This window comes from Malaclemys terrapin, chromosome 2 (genome assembly GCF_027887155.1).
Source record: "Malaclemys terrapin pileata isolate rMalTer1 chromosome 2, rMalTer1.hap1, whole genome shotgun sequence".
NCBI classification, from domain to species: domain Eukaryota; kingdom Metazoa; phylum Chordata; order Testudines; family Emydidae; genus Malaclemys; species Malaclemys terrapin.
Window position 1 is genome coordinate 159,489,044 of NC_071506.1, and position 14,687 is coordinate 159,503,730.

Here is a 14,687-nt window from a genome sequence, read left to right on the forward strand (position 1 = left end):
TAGAGTTTCATCTATTATAACTGAAAGACGATTTAAAGTGCTGGGTTGGTTCAGGGTGCATAAGAAGTTGCTCTGTATTCTCATTTTTAGGAGCCTTATCCTGTAGTCATTGCAAACTCAGAACTATTACACTGGTCTACAATTTTTGAGAAGTCGTCCGTTTCAGAAATAAAATGTGCTATTTATTATGTATTTTGATGTGCTGAATTCAAATATGACAATTAAAACAACGGATTGGCTACTGTTTCTAAGATATTTAAGTTTTTACATTTTATGTCTATGTATATTGTGTAGATAGTAGAGTTTTAATCATAAATTGTAAACCTAGGTCTTTTCATGTGTTTATGGTTGCTTTACATGATAATATTTCACCTGTCCTGTTTATGTAACACTTCAAAAATCAGCAAAACGGTATATAAATAAAATTTATTATGAAACAAAAGGCAAAAAAACTATTATGTAAATAGTTTAGTCCTATTCAGTGTCTGCTCGGCGCTTCTTGGCTTGTCTCTTGTATTCATTAAATGGAGCATCTCTTGTCACTGTCCAGCAATAGTCTGCAAGCAATGATGGGCTCCATTTGCCCTAATAGCATTTCTCCATTGTTGCAATGTCCTGGTGAAATCGCTCGCCGTGCTCGTCGCTCACTGCTCCGCAGTTCGGTGGAAAAAAATCTAGATGAGAGTGCAAAAAATGTACCTTTAGTGACATGTTGCAACCAAGGCTTTTGTATGTCTTGAGGAGGTTTTCCACCAACAACCTGTAGTTGTCCGCCTTGTTGTTTCCGAGAAAATTTATTGCCACTAACTGGAAGGCTTTCCATGCCGTCTTTTCCTTGCGACGCAGTGCATGGTCAAATGCATCATCTCGAAGAAGTTCACGAATCTGAGGACCAACAAAGACACCTTCCTTTATCTTAGCTTCACTTAACCTTGGAAATTTTCCACGGAGGTACCTGAAAGCTGCTTGTGTTTTGTCAATGGCCTTGACAAAGTTCTTCATCGGACCCATCTTGATGTGTAAGGGTGGTAACAAACTCTTCCTTGATTCAACAAGTGGTGAATGCTGAACACTTTTCCTCCCAGGCTCCAATGACTGTCGGAGTGGCCAATCTTTCTTGATGCAGTGGGAATCTCTTGCACAACTATCCCATTCGCAGAAAAAACAGCAGTACTTTGTGTATCCAGTCTGCAGACCAAGCAAGAGAGCAACAACCTTCAAATCGCCACAAAGCTGCCACTGATGTTGGTCATAGTTTATGCACTTCAAAAGTTGTTTCATGTCATCATAGGTTTCCTTCATATGGACTGCATGACCAACTGGAATTGATGGCAAAACATTGCCATTAGGCAGTAAAACAGCTTTAAGACTCGTCTTCGATGAATCAATGAACAGTCTCCACTCATCTGGATCGTGAACGATGTTGAGGGCTGCCATCACACCATCCATGTTGTTGCAGGCTACAAGATCACCTTCCATGAAGAAGAATGGGACAAGATCCTTTTGACGGTCACGGAACATGGAAACCCTAACATCACCTGCCAGGAGATTCCACTGCTGTAGTCTGGAGCCCAACAGCTCTGCCTTACTCTTGGGTAGTTCCAAATCCCTGACAAGGTTATTTAGTTCACCTTGTGTTATGAGGTGTTGTTCAGAGGAGGAGGATGGGAGAAAATGTGGGTCCTGTGACATTGATGGTTCAGGACCAGAAGTTTCATCCTCTTCCTCTTCCTCGTCTGACTCAAGTGAGAATGATTCTGGTGCATCAGGAACCGGCAGTCCTTCTCCGTGGGGTACTGGGCGTATAGCTAATGGAATGTTTGGATAATGCACAGTCCACTTTTTCTTCTTTGACACACCTTTCCCAACGGGAGGCACCATGCAGAAGTAACAATTGCTGGTATGATCTGTTGGCTCTCTCCAAATCATTGGCACTGCAAAAGGCATAGATTTCCTTTTCCTGTTCAACCACTGGTGAAGATTTGTTGCACAAGTGTGGCAGCATATGTGTGGAGCCCACCTCTAGTCCTGATCTCCAATTTTGCAGCCAAAATAAAGGTGATAGGCTTTCTTAACCATAGTGGTTATACTGCACTTTTGTAATGCAAAAGTCACTTCACCACAAACATAGCGGAAGTTATCTGCACTGTTCACACAAGTACGAGGCATCTCTGCTCACTTTGGCTAAACAGAAATGTTTCCCTTTGCAAAATCAAACACTGATCAATAAGAGAACACGACACTGTATGATTTCTAGAGCTGATATAGGGCAATTTGTTCAGCAGAGTGATGTAAGCTTCGTTATGATTGCATCATCCATGACTTCTAGGAATAACACGATGCAGTTCATATCATGTATGACGCAATACCAGCTTCAGATTGCGTCATTCATTGTTTTGCCTAAACAGCAAGTACTGTCCAAACCCAGTCATAGATTTATTCATAGATCCTGTCAAAGATGTATTTTAATCATTTCTGGTTTAAATTGAGATCCCTTCCCTTTATAGCTCACTTATCCTGCGCCATTCCCAAGTCAAGGGTCGTATATACTGACCGAATAGCATATCTTGAAAACTAGAGCCAATCAACAATTTTAAGCATCATTTTCGTTCTCAGTGACCCAGAATTAGTAAAGTTTGACTACATTTATTTCAGAAGCATTTTGGCTGTAGAACAGTGTTATTAATGTCAGTGAGAGATCAACACAGGACATGACCCTACAGTAGTAAGAGGTAAAGTTGCTTTAAGCCCATGTGAGAAGAGTTTAATTCAGGACACATTTTACAGCAACCCCAAATATGGTTTTACAGCACTTCTTTTTCCTCTTCAATGATCCTGTTCATGGTCCAATCTTGCTGCCTTTTTCTTGAATGGGATATATATAAAGGCAGTAGTTTTCAAACTGTGGTCCATAGTGAATTACTCTCGTATGCTCTGTAGAGCTTCTTCTGTCATAGTGGCGAAACATTTGTCGGTCCGCAGACACTGATTTGTCCTAGTAATTGTAGCCCAGTAGAATTCTTAGGTTTCCCAAGACTTTAAACAATTAAATTTAAATTTTAACAAAATATCTTTGATTATATCTATCTTTTTAGTTTACAAAGCACCAATGAACATAATATCTAGGTTCCATCTAACACCAGCAGCATGTTGCTGCTTCACATTTTTATTTGGAAGCTCAAGAAGTAGTCCACAAAATAACGAAGCTTGAGAACTTCATTATGGCTCAAATTCTGCCATCATACCTGAAAACTTCCATTGGTGTCAGTGGAATGGTGTGTGTGGTTTGTTTCTGGCAAAATTTGGCCCGGGAGCTCAAACTGACTGTTAAATAGTTTTATGGCAGCTTTCAAAATCAGGAGAAGCCTGATGAAAAAAAGTTTTTTTCAAGAGAAAATCCTTAGCATGGTCATTTTGCAGAAATCTTATTTTAAAACTGTGGAGATTTGTGTTTAAAAACAAACAAAATAAAGTTTGAAGACTTTATTTTCTGCTTGGCTACTTTAAAATCAAGCTTCAATATCCCTCCTTAAAATCTCCTTTGCCATGATGTCTACAAAAGTTCACAATGGTTAGGTGTGCTGAGATCACCGCTGGTGATGCAAACTGATATTGTTTCATTTATTTCTTGTTCTCCCTCATTGACCTGTCTATCTACCCACCTGTTATTTCTTGTCTTAGACTGTAACGTCTTTGGAGCAGGGACTGCCTTTTTGTTCTGTGTTTGTTGCCTAATACAGTGGGGTCCTGGCCCATGACTGGGGCTCCTAGGGCTACTGCAATACAAATAAATAAATAATAATACTATAAAAATAAGTTGTATTATGTATCTGAGGGTAGAATGAAGAATGTTGCTAAACTAAATCAGGTTCTCAGTAGTTTGAATAGTTGAAAAAAACATTTTTGGACCATAATGATCACTTTTATCTCTAGAAAGACAAGGCAGATGAGGTAATATGTTTTATTTTGCCAACGACTGTTGGTGGAAGGGACTAGCTTTGAAACTATACTGATCTCTTCTTCAAGTCTTGGGAAGGTAACTAGGTTGTTAAACCTAAATACAAGTTGGGATAGATTGTTAATCATAAAGGCTGTCGGAGACCATTTAATATAAAGTGAGCAATTAAGGGTTAGCAGGCAGTGGGGTGTGTTACAAATTTGTAATGATCCATACAACCAGTCTGTCTCTTAAGTCCATGTTTTTTAGTGTCTAGCAGAACTATGAATTTAAGTTCCCATGCTTGTCTTTGAAGGTATTGTGCAGGCTTCCTTTGAGGATGAGGAGTGAGAGGTCAGACTCCAAAACAAACAGACACATGCAGCTGCAGCCAATCAACCATCTCACCCCTGTGTTTGCAACTAGTCACAGGGAAACCCCTCTGTCCATACACCTTACCTTCTGATTAAGGATATGATCCTGTCATGGAGGCCAAGGGTTTCCTTGACTTTCCGGGACCTCTGTGACTTCTTCTGGGGCGGGTCTGGAGCAGCACCTGGGATTGGATCAGCCTCCCTGGGGCTGGAGCAGTGGTGGTCTGCTTCTGCCACAAGCTGCAGAAGCCCTCAGTAGAGCAGCTGCAAGCCCCCAGCAGCAGTCTGAATATTGTCCCCCTCTCCGAAGGTATTTTAAGTTTAAAGTCAAGGACATCTCATAGGCTTCTGGAATTTTTGTTTATTGCCCAAAACTGACTTTTACTAAAAATACCTGTGACAGAATCTTAACTTTATTTCTGATCAATCTGGCCATCTGGTCCATTGCCTTGGGTGGCAGCTTCCTATTGTTTCAGCTATTACTGCACAAAGAGGCATTTAATTGTTATTTCCATTCAGCCTGAAAGAAAGGTGCTTAGCACATCTATCAGCTTCAATGAGCTGTACAATTGTCTATAGATCAAAGGCTGACTTAATGGCAGCCATTAACACTTTCCAGCAGACCAACACCCTCAGTCTCCTATCTGCCCATCATCCTGATGGAGTTTAAAATGTTGGCACCTTGAATGAAATATCCCAGATAGAAAGAAAATAAACAAATAAACATTTTATTAAAAATACAAGCTTAACTATCTACATATTTACTTAGTGTTTTTCTGTCAGGACATTTTTACATCAACCCATATCAATTTAACTCTGACCTAATCCTCCTTGGAGTTTTCTTCTCTCTGCTTTATTTTCTTTCAGCCAAATCAGGAGGGACCACTTCCAACAGCAGTGGTTCTCAAACTTTTGTACTGGTGACCCCTTTCACACAGCAAGCCTCTGAGTGTGACCGCCTCTTATAAATTAAAAACACTTTTAAAATATTTAATACTATTATAAATGCTGGAGGTGAAGAGAGTTTGGGGTGGAGGCTGACAGCTCGTGACCCCCCCATGTAATAATCTCACAACCCTCTGAAGGGTCACGACCCCCAGTTTGAGAACCCCTGTACAACAGGCTCCTGATGAGTGTCTGTTGTTTCTATGGAGGTGTTAGCTGGGACAGAATTCACCTATTCCATTCTAACTGGGAATTCATGATTGTCTCAACTCTTTCATGTGACATATCTGAGGAACGGTCCCAGATTGAGGTATCAATAGAGAAGGTTTTGGACAAATTCATAAATTAAAGAGTAATAAGTCATTAGGAGCAGATGCAATTCACCCAAGAGTTCTGAAGGAACTCAGATATAAAATTGCAGATGTACTAACTGTGGTATGTAACCTATTTTTTCAAATCAGCCTCTGTACCTGATGATTGGAGGGTAGCTAATGAAACACTGATTTTTTTAAAAAGGCTTCAAAGGTGATCCTAGCAATTATAGGCTGGTAAACCTAACTTCAGTCCCAGGCAAATTGTTTGAAATTATAGTAAAAAACAGAATTATTAGATACATGAATAAACACAATTTGTTGGGAAAGAGTTTTTGTAAAGGCTTTTGTAAAGGGAAATCACACCTCAACAATCTATTAGAATTCTTTAAGTGTATCAACAAGCATGTGGACATGGGTGATCCAGCTTGAGGTAGTTTACTTGGACTTTCAGAAAGCCTTTGACAAGGTCTCACACCAAAGGCTCACAAGCAGTCATGGGATAAGAGGGAAGGTCCTCTCATTGAACAGTAATTGATTAAAAGATAGGAAACAAAGGGTAGGAATAAAATGGTCGGTTTTCACAATGGAGAGAGGTAAATACTGGCCACCTCATCCTCCCCAGCCAGGATGTGTACATATGTGTTCATATGCATAAATGATCTGGAAAAGGGAGTGAGCAGTGAGGTGGCAAAATTTGCAGATGGTACAAAATTACTCAACATAGTTAAATCCAAAGCTGACTGCGAAGTTACAAAGGACTCTCACAAAACTGGGTGTCTGGGCAACAAAATGGCAGATGAAATTCAATATTGGTAAATACAAAGTAATGCACATTGGAAAACATAATCCTAACTATACGTACAAAATGCTGAGGTCTAAATTAGCTGTTACCACTCAGGAAAGACATCTTGGAGTCATCATGTATAGCTCTCAGAAAAGATCCCTGCAATGTGCACCAGCAGTCAAAATAGCTAACGGAATATTAGGGACCATTAGGAAAGGGATATAAGACAGAACATATTGTAATGTCAATATATAAATCCATAGTACACCCACACCTTGAATACTGCATACAGTACTGGTGCCTCATCTCCAAATAGAGATATTAGAATTGGAAAAGGTACAGAGAAGGGCAACAAAAATTATTAGGGATATGGAACAGCTTCCGTATTAGGAGAGATTAAAAAGCGTTGGACTGTTCCACTTAGAAAAGAGATGACTAAGGGGGGATATGATAGAGGACTATACAATCATGAATAGTGTCGAGAATGTGAATAAGGAAGTTTTATTGACCCCTTCATATAAAAAAAAACTAGGGGGTCACCCAATGAAATTAATAGATAGGTTTAAAAGAAAAATAAATACTTCACACAATGCACAGTTGTCATGGGATGCTGAGAATGCCAAAACTATAAAAGGGTTCAACAAAAAATTATATAAGTTCATGGAAGCCAGGTCCATGGCTATTAGCCAAGATGGTCAGGGACTCAACCCATGCTCTGGGTGTCCCTAAATGTCCAACTGCTAATAGCTGAGACTGGACAATAGGGAATGGATCACTCAATAATTGCCCTGTTCTGCTCATTCCCTCTGACGCACCTGACACAGGCCACTATTAGAAGACAGGATACTGGGCTGGATGGATCATTGGTCTGTCCCGGTATGGCTATTCTTATGTTCTTACAGCCTTAGTTTCAGGGGCATCATTTCAGAAAAATTCAGCAGTGGGGGAAGGGGACAAAGATGTATCAGCATATAGAACATAGTATATAATTATAGAATGACTTGCAAAGTCTCAGGGGCAGCAGATAGTGAAAGATGTAATGGTGCACACAGAAAAGTCTGGTTGGGGGCAAACCAAGTCTTGGAGGGGGTGGGGGGTGTGATTTCCCTTTGCCTCATAGCAAGTGATGCCTCTGCTCAGCTTCCACAGTTACATTATCAGTTTCTGAGGACATCCTTGATACTTTCTGAGATGTTCCTTATGCATAACTTTTGGTTTAGTCCTGGACCCAACTCCTGTACACCACTCTTCCTTCTCCTAGGATTGCGGAACCAGACCAGGTCCCCGCTTTTCAAAATTTCCTGATATGATCTTACATCATAGAGTCTTTTCATTTTATATGAGGCTATCCTCAAATTTTCACTAGCAAAAATTTGAACTTTTTCAGTTTTGGATTGTAGGGTTTCTGTTTAGTTCAGATAGCCCAAATTACTTTATTCCTCCTCCTTCTCCATACAAGAGGTTTGCTGGGGTCCTTTGCTCATGCCCAAACATGAGGCGTGCTAGGTTACACTTTATACTCTCATTGATTGCTGTTCTATAAGCCATCAAGAAGGATGGGCTATGCTGTTCCCAGTCCCTCTGGTATTTTTCCAGAAATATAGCCAGCTGAATCTTTCCATCATCCCATCAGACTGTGGGTGCACTGGGATGGTCCAAATTTTGTGGAACCCTAGAATGTCACAAACTTGCTGAAACACCTTGGATTTATAGTTTCTCTCTTGGTTGGTGTGTATCTCACCTGGGACCCCAAATCTGATAAAGAATTCATTCATTAGAACCTCTTGCTACTGTCACAACCTCTTGGTTTTGTCAGAGAATAACAGAGTTCTCACTTTTTGTTTGGGTACAGCAAATCAGATACTTTATTTTCTCTCTATCAATTGCATAGAGGGAGAGAGCTAAACAGGTCTGTCAACAGGTAAACAATTACAGCAAGCATTTATACCTTTTGTTACAGACAATAATGAGCAACAGCTGCATTTTGTTTATACATAGGTCATTCTGATATCTTGTTTTGCTCACTAATGTAGACTCTTAGTCTACATTCCATATTATCTACACATTATCTACACAAGGTTGCAACAACTTCTCACACAGTTCTTTCCCACTCGCCTCACACATTCCTCGCTTCTACAAATCTCGCCTTATTAGGGTTACAGTTAGCCTAACTCTTGCTAACGAACTGTCATGCATTGCATCCCCTTCCTGTCAGTTCTTTCTCTGCTTTCACAGTTTCTTACCAGGTAAACTTCAGACCATTTTGTAATGTATTCCATAGCTACCAGTAATTATTGATTGCCAACCTCTGTCTCAAAGGCCCAAGTTCATCAACATCAATGTGCTCCATTAGCATCCCCATGAAATATTCTGCATTGGGGTTCTCCTGAGTTATGGGCCCCTTCTTTGCAACACAAGCATCATATTTCCTGCACCTATTTTCTACATCCTGCCTGTTTTTTCCCAGTAGAAATTCTCTCAGCTTGGCTAAGGGGTTTGTAACTCCCAGAATGTCCAGAGGTTTTAAAATTATGATAATCACAGAACCCCTTTTTTCAATGTATCTGGCACAATCAGCTACCACCTGTGCACATCATCTGCTGGTTTTCACATTTTCTATTCAATATTTCATCTTTAAATTCCACACTTTCCCAATGTGACCAGTAAGCTTCTATATACATACTTCTGTATATATAGTCATTAATATGTTCTATAGATTATATCACTGCCAGGAGATCCTTTCGGGTAGTACAATAATTTCTCTCTGGCGAAAATAGATTTTTGCTGTAATAAGCCAGCACCCTCTCAAATCCTTAGTGTTCTTTGTCAATACTGCCCCTGATCTGTAAGTACCAGCCTTTGTGTCCAATGGGGTGACCAGATGTCCCGATTTTATAGGGACAGTCCCGATTTTTGGGTCTTTTTCTTATATAGGCTCCTATTACCCTCCATCCCCTGTCCCGATTTTTCACACTTGCTGTCTGGTCACCCTAGTGTCCAATATGAAAAGGGATTTGAGACACAGGTAGACTAAGATAGGAGGAGTTACAAGAACCCTTTTCAAGTCTGAAAATGCTAAATCACACTTTGCTGACCACTGAAATTGTTTCCCTTTTCCACCCAACCTATGCAATGGTTTTGCAGTATTGGCAATATCACAAATAAACCTTCTATAATAAGAGCAGAGCCTTACAAAACTCTGGTTTCAGAGTAGCAGTCATGAAGTTGATGGATTTCCACTCCATCAAAACTCTGCACATCCGTCAGTGTCTGTCCTGTACAACCTCAATTTTCTTTTTGTCAGGGGAAATTCCCTCCGTGGAAATTCTACACAGTTATCAGCCATACTGAAATCCAAACCAATTGTTAGCTCATTCACTATATTGGCTATTCAGCCTTCTTTCTTGAATTCCATTAGTCCAATTTTCAAACTCAATTTTCCCAATTTTTGGATGGGTGTCCTTGCCTGATTCAGTGTCTCAATTTGAGATGAATTGGATGGTACAGTTTAGAATCCCCTGTTCTCTGGGATTGTTAGTATGTGTAGCCTAATAATTGTTATATTGTAATAAGTGTCCACTATTCCTGTAAAATTCACAGCTTCTATTGCATTTGCAATAGCCAAACTCATAGTTATTTAATTCCCATATCTAAACAAAAACTGTGGGGCTGATCCTTGTACCTTTAAGATTTGCCCCTTCACATTGATGTCCCCCCGTTTCCCAAACTGGGAGAGAGGTTTTCACTAGGCACTGTGAAATTCACTCATGCCTTAATTTATAATAATCCTTCTTATTGTGGCCAATTATTTTAAGTACAGCATTTAATTGAATTTCTTCCCTGAATTTTTGCATTATTCCCCATTTCCCTTGTTTTACAAACCAAATGTAACTGTTTTCCCAATCATTCAAAAATGCCATGAATCAGATTTAGAATCCCAATTCCACCATGCATTTCATAGAATCATAGAAGATTAGAGTTGGAAGAGACCTCGGGAGGTCATCTAATCCAGTCCCCAGCTCAAAGCAAGACCAACACCAACTAAATCATCCCATCCAGGGCTTTGTCAAGCCGGGCCTTAAAAACCTCTAAGGATGGAGATTCCACCACCTCCCTAGGTAATCCATTCCAGTGCTTCACCACCCTCCTTGTGAAATAGTTTTTCCTAATATCCAACCTAGACCTTCTCCACTGCAACTTGAGACCATTGCTCCTTGTTCTGTCATCTGCCATCACTGAGAACAGCCTAGCTCCATCCTCTTTGGAACCCTCCTTCAGGTAGTTGAAGGCTGCTATCAAATCCTCCCTCACTCCTCTCTTCTGCAGACTAAATAATCCCAGTTCCCACAGCCTCTCCTCATGAGCCATGTGTCCCAACCTCCTAATCATTTTTGTTGCCCTCCGCTGGACTCTCTCCAATTTGTCCACATCCTTTTGGGGAGGGTGAGGGGTGGGACTGGACGCAATACTCCAGATGTGGCCTCACCAGTGCCGAATAGAGGGGAACAATCACTTCCCTCGATCTGCTGGCAGTGCTCCTACTAATGCAGCCCAATATGCCGTTAGCCTTCTTGGCAACAAGGGCACACTGCTTACTCATATCCAGCTTCTCGTCCACTGTAATCTCCATGTCCTTTTCTGCAGAACTGCCGCTTAGCCAGTCAGTCCCCAGCCTGTAGCAGTGAATGGGATTCTTCCGTCCTAAGTGCAGGACTCTGCACTTGTCCTTGTCGAACCTCATCAGATTTCTTTGGTCCAATCCTCCAATTTGTCTAGGTCACTCTGGACCCTATGCCTACCCTCCAGCGTATCCACCTCTTCTCCCCCAGCTTAGTGTCATCCGCGAACCTCCTGAGGGTGCAATCTATCCAATCATCCAGATCATTAATGAAGATGTTGAACGAAAGAGGCTCCAGGACCGACCTCTGGGGCACTCCACTTGATATCGGCTGCCAACTAGACATCGAGCCGTTGATCACTACCCGTTGATCCCGATGATCTATCCAGCTTTTTATCCACCTTATAGTCCATTCATCCAATCCATGCTTCTTTAACTTGCTGGCAAGAATACTGTGGAGACAGTACCAAAATCTTTGCTAAAGTCTAGGTATATCACGTCCACCACTGTCCCCATGTCCACAGAGCCAGTTATCTAATCATAGAGGGTAATCAGGTTGGTCAGGCATGACTTGTCCTTGATGAATCCATGTTTACTGTCCCTGATCACTTTCCTCTCCTCCAAGTGCTTCAAAATGGATTCCTTGAGGATCTGCTCCATGATTTTTCCGGGGACTGAGGTGAGGCTGACCGATCTGTAGTTCCCCGGATTCTCCTTCTTCCCTTTTTTAAAGATGGGCACTATATTTGCCTTTTTCCAATTGTCCGGGACCTCCCCCAATCGCCACGAGTTTTCAAAGATAATGGCCAATGGCTCTGCAATCATATCAGCCAACTCCCTCAGCACCCTTGAATGCATTGCATCTGGCCCCATGGACTTGTGCGTGTCCAGCTTTTCTAAGTAGTTCTTAACCTGTTCTTTCACGATTGAGGGCTGCTCACCTCCTCCCCATAGTATGCTGCCCAGTGCAGCAATCTGGGAGCTGACTTTGTCTGTGAAGACCGAGGCAAAAAAAGCATTGAGTACTTCAGCTTTTTCCACATCATCTGTCACTAGGTTGCCTCCCCCATTCAGTAAGGGTCCCACACTTTTCCTGACCTTCTTGTTGCTAACATACCTGTAGAAACCCTTCTTGTTATCCTTCTCATCCCTTGCAAGCTGCAACTCCAAATGTGCTTTGGCCTTCCTGATTACACCCCTACATGCTCGAGCAATATTTTTATATTCCTTCCTAGTCATCTGTCCAAGTTTCCGCTTCTTGTAAATTCACTTTTTGTGTTTAAGCTCCCCAAAGATTTCTCTGTTAAGCCAAGCTGGTCGCCTGCCATATTTGCTATTCTTTCTGCACACCGGGATGTTTTGTTCCTGCACCCTCAATAAGGCTTCTTTAAAATACAGCCAGCTCTCTTGGACTCCTTTCCCCCTCATATTAGCCTCCCAGGGGATCCTGCCCATCAGTTCCCTGCGAGAGTCAAAGTCTGCTTTTCTGAAGTCCAGGGTCCATATTCTGCTGCTCTCCTTTCTTCCTTTTGTCAGGATCCTGACAAATCATCTCATGACCATCTCATGATCATATTAGACACAGAGCTGTATTACATGGCTCATGGTAATCAGCTTCCACCTTCATCTCTAGCAGCCGCTTCCCTTTCTGATTGGCTGCTGCAAGGAAAGATTTAAGTTCTGTGGCAAATTTCAGAGCTTCCTGTAGTGTCCTTTGCCTCCTTTTGCTGATCTTGATCTGCAAGCCCAAATCCAATTGAGCATTTATAGATTGGTCAATTCAATTGCTAATTCATCCTGGAAGTCCTTGCTAGTATCTGGATTCACCAGGAATGCAAATCTCCTGCGGTCCTCTGGCTGTTCAGGTAAGATTTATTTTTTCCTCTTCTGCTGTTTCTCAGGTGTGCCCTGGCCCTCAAAGAGTAATGACTGGCTCCAAGCTGCCTATCAAGAGCTTGTAGCAGGTCTGGATAACTGACTCTTTTTTCTGGGGTAAGTTCTGCAGGACCATCAGAGTCAGGGCATTCACGTTGGCTGCTAGAAACCTCCTTCTCTGTTTTTTCCCCGACCTGTTCATTTGGGCTATGATGCTAAACTGAGCCAAATAAACCTCCCAGGGAGTTTTATTCCTGTAAGATAATGGGCTTTTGTGTTACTTAAGCTAGAACAATCTGACCTATCCTTCCTGAATGTTAGAAACCATTTAGAAAAGTTTTGGAAATGTCCTGTCTTCCCCAGTTGTTGTGTGCAGTGTAATTGTAGCTGTCTTGGTCCCAGGATATTAGAGGGACAAGGTGGGTGAGGTAGTATCTTTTATTGGTCCATCTTGTCTCTCTGTCTTCCCTAAATCACCTCGATGGCCTGGTTCCTTATTCAGGTGACTGACTTGTACTGTGATCTAGGACCCTTTGGATTCCTTCTGTCTGGAGCTGAAATTATAGCTCCTTAAATCCTTGCTCTAGTGTACTTGTATTGGCAAGTTCCAAATGTGCCAAAGTTTTCCTGGTCTTCCCTATAATCTGGAAAATATTTTGGTCAATTGCAGTCAGGTTGCCTGTCACCTCTCTCTGTTTTGCCAGACCAGACTGGAAATTTTTGTTTTGGACTTTCAAATCTGCCTTGACACTTGATAGCTGTTACCCCAACATAGATTGTATCTCTAAACAGGTCATCTCTCCATCCTTCTTCAGGTATTGCTTTATTATTTTTTGTGAAGTCTTTTGCTCTTTTTTTTAGATCTTGTTTTAATTCCTTTTGACCATCTTTGAATTCTGCGAACTCTTCCATTATTTGTTCCATCTTCTTTTAACAGAAATAATAGCTCACAATTTCTCTCATTGGAAACTATCCCAATGTTGCCTCTTTCGTCCTAAGCTGCTAGCTAATATTTGTGGCCCTGCAGGCTTGTTTCTGTTCAGAGAAGAAATTGGTTATTCAAATCAGGTATTTGTTTAGTGCAGTTTTCTTTATTTACAAAGAATGTACACAAAGTTCTATTTCCCTGAACACAGTAGGAACAAACAACAGCAGGCAGTTTCCTTACTCATAATTTCCAATCAGTTCTGTGTCCCTAGGAGCTCTGTTTCTCTGTTCCTTCTCAGAGTCAAGCTTGCAACTGCTTGTCTTGCTTTCAGTTGTCTTTCTTCTGTCTTTCTACTTCTTACACACACACACCTTGCCAACGAACCCCTTAGGTCCTGCATTTGGAATCAGGGAACCCCTCAGCCCACAGTATTTAGCTTCTGATCTGGCCTTGCTATATGGTCAATTGCCTTATCAGCTTTAATTAGTTCTGTGATTTTCTTTGGATCAAAGACTAACTTGATGGCAGCCATTAACAACTTCCAGTATAACAACAGATTGTTTTATAATCTGCATTGAAACTGAACCACAGCTGTAGGGACACTTTTTTTTTTTAAGTACCATTTCTCCTTCTGTCAGCCTATTGTGCAAAATAAGATATATATGTGTGTTATTTGGAAAGGGACTTCCGAAACAAGGGAAAAGTTCCTGGAATGACTGATGCCTTAGTGTGGTTCCTAGTGACAAAAATGCAGTTGACTACCTGCCTGGGACAATTCTCCACAAATTGCCTGCATAGCAAAATTCATTCAGAAAAATATGGGGGGAACTTTATCATTCTCAGTTTTGATAAAATGTCCCAAAGAACATAGTCAAAGAAAAGTGAAGGTTTCAATACAATTTCTGAAACTGA

General features: G+C 41.2%; 1 protein-coding gene across 1 annotated transcript in view; it reads left to right on the plus strand.

Annotated features, from left to right (window-relative positions):
- Positions 1-14,687, plus strand: part of SEMA5A (semaphorin 5A) — a 650,839-nt gene that overhangs the window by 205,707 nt on the left and 430,445 nt on the right. The gene's annotated exons all lie outside the window — the stretch shown is intronic.